This window comes from Nymphaea colorata, chromosome 1 (assembly GCF_008831285.2).
Source record: "Nymphaea colorata isolate Beijing-Zhang1983 chromosome 1, ASM883128v2, whole genome shotgun sequence".
Lineage (NCBI taxonomy): Eukaryota > Viridiplantae > Streptophyta > Magnoliopsida > Nymphaeales > Nymphaeaceae > Nymphaea > Nymphaea colorata.
In genome coordinates, this window is record NC_045138.2 from 22,414,678 (window position 1) to 22,427,471 (window position 12,794).

General features: G+C 38.3%; 1 long non-coding RNA gene across 1 annotated transcript; it reads left to right on the forward strand.

Annotated features, from left to right (window-relative positions):
• Positions 1-2,482: 2,482 nt before the first annotated feature.
• LOC126409807 (uncharacterized) lies at positions 2,483-4,418 on the forward strand. Its single transcript, XR_007572584.1, has 2 exons — positions 2,483-3,340; positions 3,427-4,418. It is a non-coding gene; the product is annotated as an uncharacterized LOC126409807 (long non-coding RNA).
• Positions 4,419-12,794: the final 8,376 nt, after the last annotated feature.

Below are 12,794 nucleotides of genomic sequence, written 5' to 3' on the forward strand. Positions count from 1 at the left end.
CTAGTAAACCATTTGATCTCCTCTATTGGGACCTACGGGGACCTTTTTCTCAAGCTTCATGGTCTGGTGCTCACTATTTCTGATCCTTGGTAGATGATTCAGCAAAGCTATATGGGTATTTTTAAAGAAACACAAAGATGTAACATAAAGTTTGCTAAAAAGTTTTGTCAACTTGGTAGAAAAACCATACCAAACAGAAGTGTTGAAACTTAGAACGGATGATGGAACAAAATTTTTCTCTGATTGTTTGAAAAGTTTTCTCACCAAGAAAGGAATCATGAATCAACGCACTTGTCCCTACACACCACAACAAAACAGTGTTGTAGAGAGAAAACATCAACATATATTAAATGTTGCTCATTCTCTCATATTTCAAAGTGGACTTTCATTGTATTTTTGGGATGAGTGTGTGCTTACTTCAACCCAATCATAAACCTAACTGCATCTAGGTCATTATAAAGTCAAATTCCTTATGAGAAATGGTTTTTGCTTGTGTTATGTAACTAATCTAAAACCCAAAAATAAATTCGACAACAGATCTTATCCTTGTGTATTTCTTGGTTACTGTTATACAATCTAGAAACAAAAAAAAATGTTGTTAGTAGAGCATTGTTTTCTGTGAAACAAAATTCCCTTCAAATTAAACTCAAATAGAAATTCATACATCAGTTTTACCAATTCTCATTATGGATAGTCAAATTGATGAACACTGTGATTCTAACGAGGGATGCTCTGACCCACCAGAAAATTCAGAAACACCACCACAGATCACCATTCACTCAGATCATAATGTTCTTCAGCTACCTACACTCAGCTAGAAACTGAAAATCATCCTACGCAATAACCTCAAAAAGTATCTTAGTGATCCTGCACCCGTTCGAGGACCTCATCTTAGAAGATCATCTAGTAAAACCAGACCATCAATTATCTGAAGAGACTATTATTGTGGAGCAGCTCATCAAGCTTAACAACAACTGAATGTAGATGATCAACCAGGTATCCTCTTTCCAACGTATTATCCTTAAAAAGCTTCTCTTCCTCTCATATGTCATAGTTCTTGAACATTTCTCAAGTAATTAAACCTGCATCTTATGATCAAGCTAGCATGATTCTAGGTGGAAAGAAGCAATTGTGTGCAGAAATGGAGGCCTTGGAGAATCATACTTGGTCTTTGGTACAACCGCCAATCAATGTCAAGCCCATAGGTTGCAAATGGGTGTACAAGGTGAAATACAAATCAACTGGTGAAGTTGAAAGGTTCAAGGCAAGATTAGTCGCTGAGAATTTTAATCAAGTGGGAGGCTTAAACTATCATGAAACCTATGCTCCAGCTCCAGCCACCAAAATGGTGGCCCTTTGTTGTGTTTTAGCTATTGCTGCAAAGAAAAGTTTGATTCTACACCAAATGGACGTGTACAATGCATTTCTAAATGGTGAGTTAGATAAAGAAATTTTCATGGAACTACCTCCTAGGTATGGTGAAGCAGGAAAAACTTGCATATGTAAACTCAACAAGTCTTTGTATGGCCTTAAACAGGCTTCAAGAAACTGGTTTGTGAAATTGACAGCAGCTATGACAGCATACAGATTTGTTCAATCTAGGTCAGACTACTATCTCTTTACTTACAAAACAGTTGAGTTTTCCTTCCTGTTTTGATTTATGTTGATGATTTGATAATAGCTGAAGTCAACCTATACAACATTGAAAATTTTAAACAATACTTGAGTATATCATTTTGGAATGAAGGATTTAGGAAACTTAAAATACTTTCTTGGCTTAGTGTTATCAAGGTCCAAGAAAGGTATATATATATATATATTTCACAAAGAAAATACACATGCGACATATTGGATGAAGTGGGATTGCTGGGAGTTAAACCCACTAAAGTCCCATGGAGCATAGATTGAGTCATGGGGAAAATGATGGAGAACCCTTAAAAGATCCTCTGTATATCGTTGACTTGTAGGGATGCTCATCTTCTTGACCAAAACCAGGCCTGACATTATAATTGCAGTGCACATTCTACGTCGACACATGCAGAGACCTACAACTATGCATTACAATGTTGCATTGAAGGTGCTGCGCTACTTGAAGGGTCAACCAGAGGTAGAAGTTTTGTTTCCAGCAAACAATGACTTCCAAATCTTAGCATTCTGTGACGCAGATTGGGGTGCTTGTAAAGAAACAAGGAAGTCAATTACTGGATACTGCATTTTCTTTGGAGGTGCTCTCTTTTCATGGAAGACAAAGAAGCAGCCGACCATCTCAAGGTCCAAGGCTGAATATCGTGCCATGGTTGATATGTGTTGTGAAATAAGCTGGTTGAAACGTCTTTTAACTGACTTTCAGGTGGATCTGCTTCTTCCAGTACCACTAGTTTGTGACAACAAGTCTTCCATTCAAATAGCTAAAAACCCAGTCCAATATGAACACACCAGACACGTGGAATTGGACTTTCATTTGGTGCGTGACATGGTCAAAGATGAAGTAATTGCGGTTTGTTCCCTCACACAATCAGTCAGTTAGCAGATCTGCTCAGGAAATCAGTTTCAAAGGAGCAATTTATGTTTTCCAAGTCCAAACTGGACGTTGCAAATTTGCATGCACCAGTTTGAGTGGGGAATGTGTCATCATATGCTCTCAGCTCGGTTCAGACTTTCCCTCTTGGGTTCGTTAAATTCCAGCCTCTAAATTGACGCCAAATAATTTGGAGCTGAAGATATTTGCTGCATGCGTAGAAGGATCGAGAGGATTTCAGGAATCAAAGGCGGTTAAGGCTCCAGAGGATTTAAGGAATCATCAGAATTTGTTACACATTTCTATCGATTCTTTTGTAAAGTGTATAAGTATGGTCTCCCTGAACAATGAAGAGATTCAGCACTTTCATTCTCTGGGCTCTCTAGCTCTCCCCTGTTTTTTTCCCTTTTCTTGTCTCTCGGAGTCCTCTTTGTTGAAATCCTTATGCAAGGCATCAGGCCTTACAATCGTCGACCGGAAAAATATGTCGGTGTAGGTCACCTGCCAGAAGATGAATCGCTTCATTCCCCATTTCTATGCTTGGGCACCGTTTTGCAGAAAAAAAAAACCTCGAAAATCCTCTTCATTCCCCTCAACTCACCCTAAAGCTCCCTTTCTCTTTGAGGTGTCACCCCGGCGCTCCCATGCCGGGAACAGAGTTTCTATGCTTGACTTTCTCGCTCTTGTTTGTCTGCTGTTTATATTACCTGATCCTAGCGTGAGGGTCGTTTTCTGGGATGGGTTTAATACAAGCACACCTGATTGCTGTGAATGCCCATGGCTTCCTGTCAGTCAGCTTGTGGATACAACAGTTTAGGCAAGGTGCTCCTCAAGTTGGATTGCCATTCCCTTTCGTGTAGTTGTCGACATTAGCTAAAAGGTCGGTTTTGCTTTCTTCCCCCCGTCAGGTTTTTTTGGTGTTCCGCATAAGAATACTCTTGTCAAGAAAGGAAGGAGAAGAAGAGATATTTAATGGACGAATACCGGAGGTAAATTATTTGCTGTGCTCTGTATTTCCTCATATATTTCTTGGTTTTTCTATGTGTTTTGTACATGTGGTCCGGTCCAATGAGAATGAATGTCGTTAATGATGAAGTGTAACTCGTTGTTCAGCGTTTTAGTTTGATTTTATTACTGTTGCACATATATTGTTTGTTGAAATGCTTGTTCATAGGTTGCTTGAACAATAGCAACTTAGAACAGCACTGAGTTGTTTGACCAAATGCCTACTCGTTATGGAGAACGCCATGTCTTTTTCAGCCTTTGCTTGAAGGAAGCTGGACTTTGATATACATGCTTTTTGGAGATCAGGAGTCTTTCATCACTTAGATAAATCATTTTATTGATTTCATCGCAAGGAAAGAACATCAGGTCTCATAACATTGATCCAACCCAACTTACCTGTTACAGAAATGAATTATTTGACAAAACCTTCGTTCCAGTTGTTTGTTTGTCTAGGTAAAACAGGAGGGCTGCATATGGCTTTTGTGAAGGACATGTTGAAGGATTGGAGCAGATGATAAAGGACGTTTTGGAAGGTAAAAGCCAATGATTCTTACCTAGACTAATTTGTTTTAAGCATGCTTTTGGTAATTTGGTACATAAGCATCAATGCACCCATTGTGTGGTGGGTGGCGTTGAATTACAAGTGTTGCTTGTACTACCTTTACTTTTTGTATTTGAAACTTTGCGAAACTAGTCTTATAATTTCTGAATGTGTTTGAATTCTCTTCCTAGTTTTAACTGTTTGGTAGTTCCTTTCAGTGCGGCTGTTAGTGTTGCCAAACCACCTAGAGGTTCTACTGTTGCAGTCTATGGATTGGGTGTTCTAGGGCTAGCAGTAGGCTTCCTACTACTATGTCCGTTTCTGATTTAGTTATATTTGCTCTTTTTTACGACATATCGTCTTTCTGTAATCTTGTTAAGCTGCTGAAGGTGGGCAGGTTTCTGGCTTTTTGAGGATAATTGGAACTGATATCAATCCAAACGGATTTGAGTGAAGTGGAAGAAAACCAATGTTTAACATTGCAATTAGGCAAAACGATGTGCTAAGCCTGTGATGCGAGGAGTAGCTAAGCAAGGTGTAGTGAAGCGTAAGCTAACATCATGTATACTTATATGAATTTATGATCATCAAATCACACACCATAATCTCATGCTTGAGTTTGAAGTCAAATTCAAGCATGAGTAGTTTAGGCTGTTATCTAAATTAAACGGTTTATAAGGCAAATTTGAAGAAGATATATGTTCATGAATATCAAGAAACTTGTGCTCGCCTGACCAAAAACATGAATCAAGCTCTAAGAGGCTGTTTGGCGATGGTAACATATTGTTACTGTCCCATGATTCTACCTGAAAAAAATTGAACAAATTCATGGAACACTTAAAGGTGTTTCATGAATCTACTTCATTTTTTTGGGGTAGGTTCATAGGAGAGTAACAAGTTGCCAAACAGCTTCATAGTTACTCTAATTGACTTAGATGAACTGATCTAGAACATGCCTACTTGAGTTTCATAGCGGTATTCAACACACAGATAAATTACTAGTGTCAACACTACCTTTTGCTGGTTCGAGAAAAAAGAAAGAATACTCAAAAGCGCCGTGCAGAATCTGCCAAGTTAGGCATCTTAGAAAAACAAAATTATCTTCAACGGTACCATATTTTCATTTCCACAAACATGGGTAGCACAAATAGCTAGTGACAAGAAACATCTGCGACACGAATGACAATTTGAGAGTGAGAGAAAGAGAGAGAGAGAGAGAGAGAATTAAAAACTCAAAAGTGGTTGCTGAAAGCTTAAAACGTAAAAATGTAACAAAGTTAAAGCGAAACTTGATGATAAACATATTTTATCATCGCTAATTTCATGTGACCTGAGGCATGTGCCACACGTTACCTCATGCACCAGCATGAGGCGTACGGTCACCATAGTGAGGTGCAGACCTCAAGTCAGGGTCGCTCCAACCAAACGCCTCTAGCTGGAGCGTAGTGAGGTGGACGCCCTATGCCTTGAAGCGTGCACCTCTAATAACACTAGAGGAAACTATTCATTGAATTCGACACTTTTTATATGAAATTTCTGCCATGAAGTTTGATGTACACGGATGAAGAATTTATGAAAGATAGATACAAAGAGAAGTTGATTGAAGCAATGGGGAATGAAATGTAGTCAACTTCGTGTTTAAAAGTGGCTTTGAAGGTTCATTTGGTCAGATAAGAACTCATCATTTCTATTATATAAAGCTAAGCCAGTCATAAAAGATTTGTCATAATAAAAGTACTGGCTTTAAAGAGATCTCTCCAGTTGTGAAAATGTCTTCTTCTATTATAGTTGTTTTACGCTTATGAGATTAGGACAAATTACTATAATTCATCTTCGCCTTTGGAACGGTTTGTTTAATGATTAAGCAACTGGGTGTCAAGACAGTCTTCTCTATGGTGTTCTTGAGGAGAGATATAAAGAACATATAAGAGATTGGAGAAGAAAGAAAAACAGGACCATGTCTATAAGTATTAAAGAAAAACTTGTATGATTTTAAATATTCTTCTAGGCAGTAGTACAAGAAGCTCGGACATATCATAGAGAGTATGATTATAAGAAGACTACTTCATTACATTGTGTTTTTGTTGGAACTCTTCAAACACTGCTCATTACAAGTAAGAACAATTCAACAATTGCTAGCTTGAGAAAAACTTGGGCAAATCATTTGCCTTGAAAGACTTGAGAGTTACAAGTCAAATTTCGGGCACGAAGATTCCTCCCAAATAAAGAGAAAAGGGATGGCTATTAAAAAAGTATATTGGAAGTGTTTCAATGGTTCAATTTGGACAAGGCAAAGGTAGTTAACGACCCACCTAGTTAAGCATGAATTAAAGTCCATCTATGATAAAGAGAAAGGTGGCAAACAAGGGATGGAGCCTGGAATTTTTCATTTTTATGAGGGGATCTGAATTATAACAGGGACCAACATATAATTTTTTACAAATTTCATATAGGATAAATATTTTTTTTTCAAAATGACGTATATTTCAATTATTTTTTGAGAGGTCCTCCTGGCTCCATCCCTGTCACAAACTGACAAAATGTTTTCTATATTTTATGTTGTCTATGGGACCCATTCAGTTGGTGTTGTTCTTGGTAAAGAGCATTTGAATATTACAACAAAATTTCAAATTTCTTAAGGCACAAATAGTGTGGCTCTTCATATTGGTTAGCATGAGCATACTTTTTATATGAAGATATTTGGTGATGTTGATTTCTTGAAGTTTGTATCAAGATATTTGGTTACCTCGGCAGGTGAAGTGATGTCTTGTCTGGCGGTTTGCATCTCACTTTAATTTAGAGTACTCTGAGATTAAGAGCTTTATTTTTGGAGCTTTAGTTGTTTCATAATACATATGTAAAGGCATGGAAGTGTTATTTTACAATGTATACGACTGTCGTTGTCTCCATTGAAAAGTGGGTTCATTCAGTTCATGTAGATTTTTTCTATCCATCTACAAACTATGTCTTGGGATGAAGTGATATTTTGTTATCTTCCAGACCCACTTTTATAAGGATATTCCAATCATATCATGTCACTTCTCTCATCACACAATTCCAATAGCAAACAGTTAGGCAGATACAATGTCTTCCGTTGCTGCAGTGTGCAATTGCCGACACCAAACCATAGAATATGCTTTTATTTACACAAATATTTCATTAGTTTTTAACTTTTTATATATGAGTGCCCCTTAATGCTTGAAATTTAAAATAATAATGCTCTTTAGCTAAAAATTTCTTCCTCCTAGGCAGATGTAAAACTTACCACTAAGTGCATGGCAGTGAAAATTTATGGCAAAACACAAATAGTGGAGACACATAACAAGTGGTGCAACTTTTGATGCATTTATAGTGAACCATTTGACGTTAGAAAGTTAGTACTTATAAGTAACTGCTAAATTTTATAAAAAAAATCCACTGACGCACTCTTAATGCATAGAAACAATTAGTAAAGAGTTTTTCACAATCCACATAACGCGTTTAAGCCAATCTAGACTTTTCTTTTTGTTGTAGGTGTGTTTTAGAGGTAAAAGCCAGAGAGAGAGAGAGATTGTGACAGGTGATCTTCAAAATATTATTTTAAATATTTTTTTGAACTATGTTTCTGTAATCTATTTCATCAACTTAAAGGGTTTTTCTTAACTTTCGCAAACCTTAAGTGGTTCTTTGCAATATGTGAAAAGTTTTGCATGTTATCCAAAAGTTTCTTTATTATTTTATTTATAGGTTTGAGCTTTATATCAAACGATATTTGGAAAGTACTGTTTTAGGACATGCATAACCAATAATTGTTATTGTCCAATGAATCGGACTAAGAAAATTAAGTAGATTCATGAAACAGTTATAGTGTTTCAACAATCTCTCTTATTTTTAAAACAATAGTATAGAATAGTAACAATAATTGTTACAAAATGTGAGTCAAGGTGTTCAAGGCAAACACTGTTTTCTGTGGTGATCTTTTTTTTTTTCCTTTTTTTTTTACATACCTTTTCATTTTTGTCTTGTGCAGAATCCCTTTACATGTTTTAACTTTTTTTTTTTGGAGTGGCAGAAGTGTTTAGTCGTTTTAATTGCATAGTTGGCAAACCCTGTCTCGGACTTAAATGGGCAAGTTGACTCATAAACTTTATCGAGTTTTAAAATAACCATATTGTAAATCATTGAAGCTGAATCGAGCAAGTCAGGACCAAGTGGGGCCGAGTCAGGGGCGAGCCGGGCCAACCTTGAACCGTGACCAGATTTTACAGCGATCCGAACTGACTCAGTCGATGACTAAGCCAACCCAACAAGTTTGCCAAGTACATTGAAATGCCGGAGCACTTTCATTATCTTCGAACGGTAAAAACAAAACCAGCTCATTCCATAAAATTAATGTATTTTCCAAGCACGATACCGATGTCATCCAAAAGCAATAGGGGCGGAAAGGATAAATTGGATATTGGCGTCTTGTCCAATCACCTTTTCTTGCTATTTGACGAATAATAACGGCGTGATCCCAACGGGCCCGAAAGATGTCGGCTTTAGGTGTCTTATTAGAGCTTGCCTGAATTGTGATGGAACCCAAATAATGCGCCCACATTTTCGGTCGGCCGGTTGAGATTCGTCGGTTGCGTAGTTGCGTTTAACAGGCGACTTTGGTTTTACATTTTTGCTACATTAAAAATATGTGTTTTAGATTATCTTAAGTTTAATGGGATTTTATTAATGTGGATCTTAAATTCATATTATATGTAAAAAACCATAGATTTAAAGTTAGATGAGAAAGGGAGTTACGATTAAAGGTGGGCGTCCGGCCGGGCCGCCGTCGGGTACTCGGTACTCGGCTCGAACGGGCCCGGATTCAGGCCAAGAAAACTGGATCTTGAGTTGGACCCGGGCCAAATGACCAAATGACGTAGCCCGAGTAAGCCCAGCCCGGCCCGCTCCCCCTCGGTCTCCCCTCCCGCGCTCCCCCTCCCCCTCCGTCTCCTGCTCCCACTGCCACTCCCCCTCCCCCTCCGTCTCCCCCGCTCCCCCTCCGTCTTCATCCCCCGCTCCCCCTCCGTCTCCCACTCTCCCTTCTGCGTCTTCGACGACGACGGTGATGGTTTCAACGGTGATGGTTTCGACAACGACGGCTACGTTGGATGACTGACAGAGGATCATCCGTCGGGTGACGGCTTCGTTGGGTGTGCGGCCATTGGGCGTCGGGTGAACCTCAAATGGGCCGGGCTGGACCAGACCCAAGCCGGGACCTGGGATATCATGCTTTGGGCTCGACGGGCCGACCCGGGCCACCCGGCCCGGCGTGATGCCCACCCTCAGTTCCAACCTTAAATCTATGAATCCAAGATCCTCTAAGGGTATCAAATCCGTGGTAAAACAAATACACCCTAAACGAAAACAACAAAAGTCTTATTCAATATATAGCTCGACTAGGCTGTACTAAGCCCATAAGGACAATGCTATGAAATATTGGAGTTAATGGAGAGCGGAGCCCATGGTTATGTGGCTTTCCTAAGCGAAAGGTCCACCAAAAAAAATGGATGGAGCACAATCGGTGATAAGGATGGAGCTCTCTCCCTCTCTCGCATTTTCTTGCACACACGCACATATGCTTTCGGTACCAGAGAGTCAATTTGTTGCAGAATTAATATTAGATCGTATACGCAACAATTATTGAGAACATGCCGTTCTCCAACAAACTTGAAGCTTTCTTGCTTACTTGTCATTGCCAATTATAAGAAGTTTTTTCTTTTTTTTTTTTTTTTGGTGGTAGCTGACACTAATCATAAGTTCATCCGCGTTTTAAAGCAGCTATACAACCTCATGAAGAGAAGAAAAAGAGGAGGGTTTCAACCTGATCTTCTGGTATTTCTCCTTAAAATACGTAATCGCATTTCACTGGCGATAGTGGCTACCTTTTGCTACTAAGAGGCATATGAGCTACATAGGTCTGCCTCAGTTCAGTTCTGGAGGATGCCATCAAGAGGGGAGGCAGGAACCTTGCACAAGAGGCCATGCCTTCCCCCCACCAAAAAAAAAAAAAAAAAAATCAAAATTCAAAATTTTATATATAAATTTTAAAAATTTTATTTAACATATTTAAAGTTTTTGAAAATTATGTTTTGGTTTTTATTAAATTTTTGAAGCTATAATTCGGCTTACGGTGTTAGTTAACTCTTCCAACAATATAGCATATAAGGGCGGAGCCAGGATTTTTTGACTGAGGGGTTATCAATCACCGGCCCAGGTCAGCATGTAATTCTTTGAATCACCATCGTAATTCTTTGAATCACCATCGTGTATTTCAAATCATCTCAAAGAAATTTTTGATCCCCTGGCTGGTGTAAGCCACGAGCCACTGCACCAACCCCCACGTATCTCCACCACCACTAGTTATAACCTTTCCCGGAACGTCTTGTAAGCGACCATTAATGAGAAATTCTTAAGCGGTCCATCATAGTAAGAACATCTAAAAGAGATTAAAATTTTAAATTATTGCTTTTAGTCTGTAAGTTAAATATAAAACTAATATACCAAGAAAATTTATAAAAAGCCACCTAACTTTTAGGTAAATAGCAAATAATTGCTCAACTTTCAAAAAACAATTTACAGGTGCTCAACTTTCACTCCACTGCCGACCTCTACAGGGAACAACTCATTCAACATCACGCCATTGGAGATTGGCCAAATGGTAGCTCAGCCTCTCCTGGACTCATTAGGAAGCCGGCTCTAACAGGAGTTCAGTCGAGGATATGCATCACAATGAAAGTCTCCAGACATGGGACCCTTAAATCTCATCATAATTGTTCTTGGTGAAAGAGACTAGAGAGTGTTTCATGACCTTGAATTTTGATTCTACAATTAAAATTCTAGAAACAAAATTCCATCTCAAACTAGAATTTGAATGAAAACTCCAGTTTGAGTTTTCCTTTGTGTTTCATAGTATGCAATTTGATTATAGAATTGAAAATGACTTGTTTGATAAAATAAGAATTAAAAATTCTAAAGTCGATGAATTAAAACGTTGATGACATATGCCTTAAAGAGATAAACAACTTCTAAAGTTCTAGAACTACATTTCCACCCTATAAGGTACATAAGAATACAATTCCAAAGTTTTGATTTAAGGACGAGTCTGTAATTCCATAATCAAAATTCTTTATTTGATAACACAATGTCCATTTCATTGAAAATGAGAATTCTAGTTTTAAAACTCTACAATTCTGACCTCATCAAATACCCCCTTAAGGGAGTCGAGGATGTAGATGTCCATCCTGATACTATACCTTATTAGAATTGCATGGCAATAGACTGTTAGGACATTCTTTGAGTCATCATCGATATCGAGCATCACTTCCAATACTCTAGCACCATCTGGAGGTGAACACAAGCCGAGTCGAGCCCGAGTTAAGTCAGCTCGAGTTCGGCTTCACTAATGAAACCTCGAGCTCGAGATTAGCTTGACGGAAGCAGGAAGAGCTCGACTCAACAGTTACGTGTTCAACTCGAGCTCGACTCAGCAGTTACGTGTTCAACTCGAGCTCGACTCGATTAAGGCTCGACAAACTCGTTTGAATAGAATTGATATTTCATCGTTATGTGTTGAGCTTGAGTTCGACTCAATTAAGGTTCAACAAACTCATTTGAATAGAATTGATATTCATCGTTACGTGTTGAGCTCGAACTCGACTCGATTAAAGCTCGACAAACTCAATTAAGGCTCGAGCTCGACTCAGCAGTTACGTGTTGAGCTCGAACTCAACTCGATTATTTGAATGAGTCAACTCATGAACTCGAGCTCAACTCATTAAGCAAATGACTCGGCTCGAACTCGTTCACGGGACAAGCTTTAACGAGTCGACCTCGAGTAGCTCGACTCATTGTTCACTCCTAGCACCATCTACTCCATCAACTACTTCCAATAAGCAGCAACTCGCAAAATATTGCTTCAACTTTACTTAGGCAAAGGTTCCATCTAATCTTCAGCTCCCGTTTTTCAAAACTCAGAACGGCAAATTTCCATTTGCTTGACCTTATTTTCAAAACCCTTACCAAGTGCCAAATATAAAGAAATTAAATATTGATTTAATATCAAAGAGTCTATAACGGATAGCCCACAGAACTCAAATATTTTTGGAAAGATTTCTCCCTCTATTTATTTTGCACGACTCGATGAATGACAATAAACAATGTCTTAGTTTGTCTCTTTATTTTGAATGCACGAGTCATATATAGTACATGTACTATGGTGAATGCGAAGGACATCCTTGCATTATTTCAAAAGAACTTAGAAGGCAAACTCTATCTTTATCACCAACCGCGGATCCGTTGGGAGTTAACAAAAGGTTTAATCGTCTTAAGTTTCGAAGAAGCACCAACTAAATGCCCTTATTGCACCTATGAAATCAAAATCTTGGGTTTCAACTAGGACTTATGTTAAGCCAACATTTTCAACGACCAACTTTTTATCACTCTCCAAATTCTAAAGTCACTCTTATTACTTTTAAAGCTTTCGAATTACAGGTGGAATATATTTCATGTTAAAATTTAGCCAAATCAAGCACTCATGCATATATGTAAAACAAATTTCTTGATTCAGTTTCCTTCAATAACGACATTTGACCTTGTCTCCATCCAATAAAGAGATTTGAAAAAGCTCCAGCTTCGATTGGTGAGTCCCTTTCTTTAAAAAAAAAAAAATCATAAACCTTTCAAAATCTAAAACAAATTTGAAATGTAAGCACC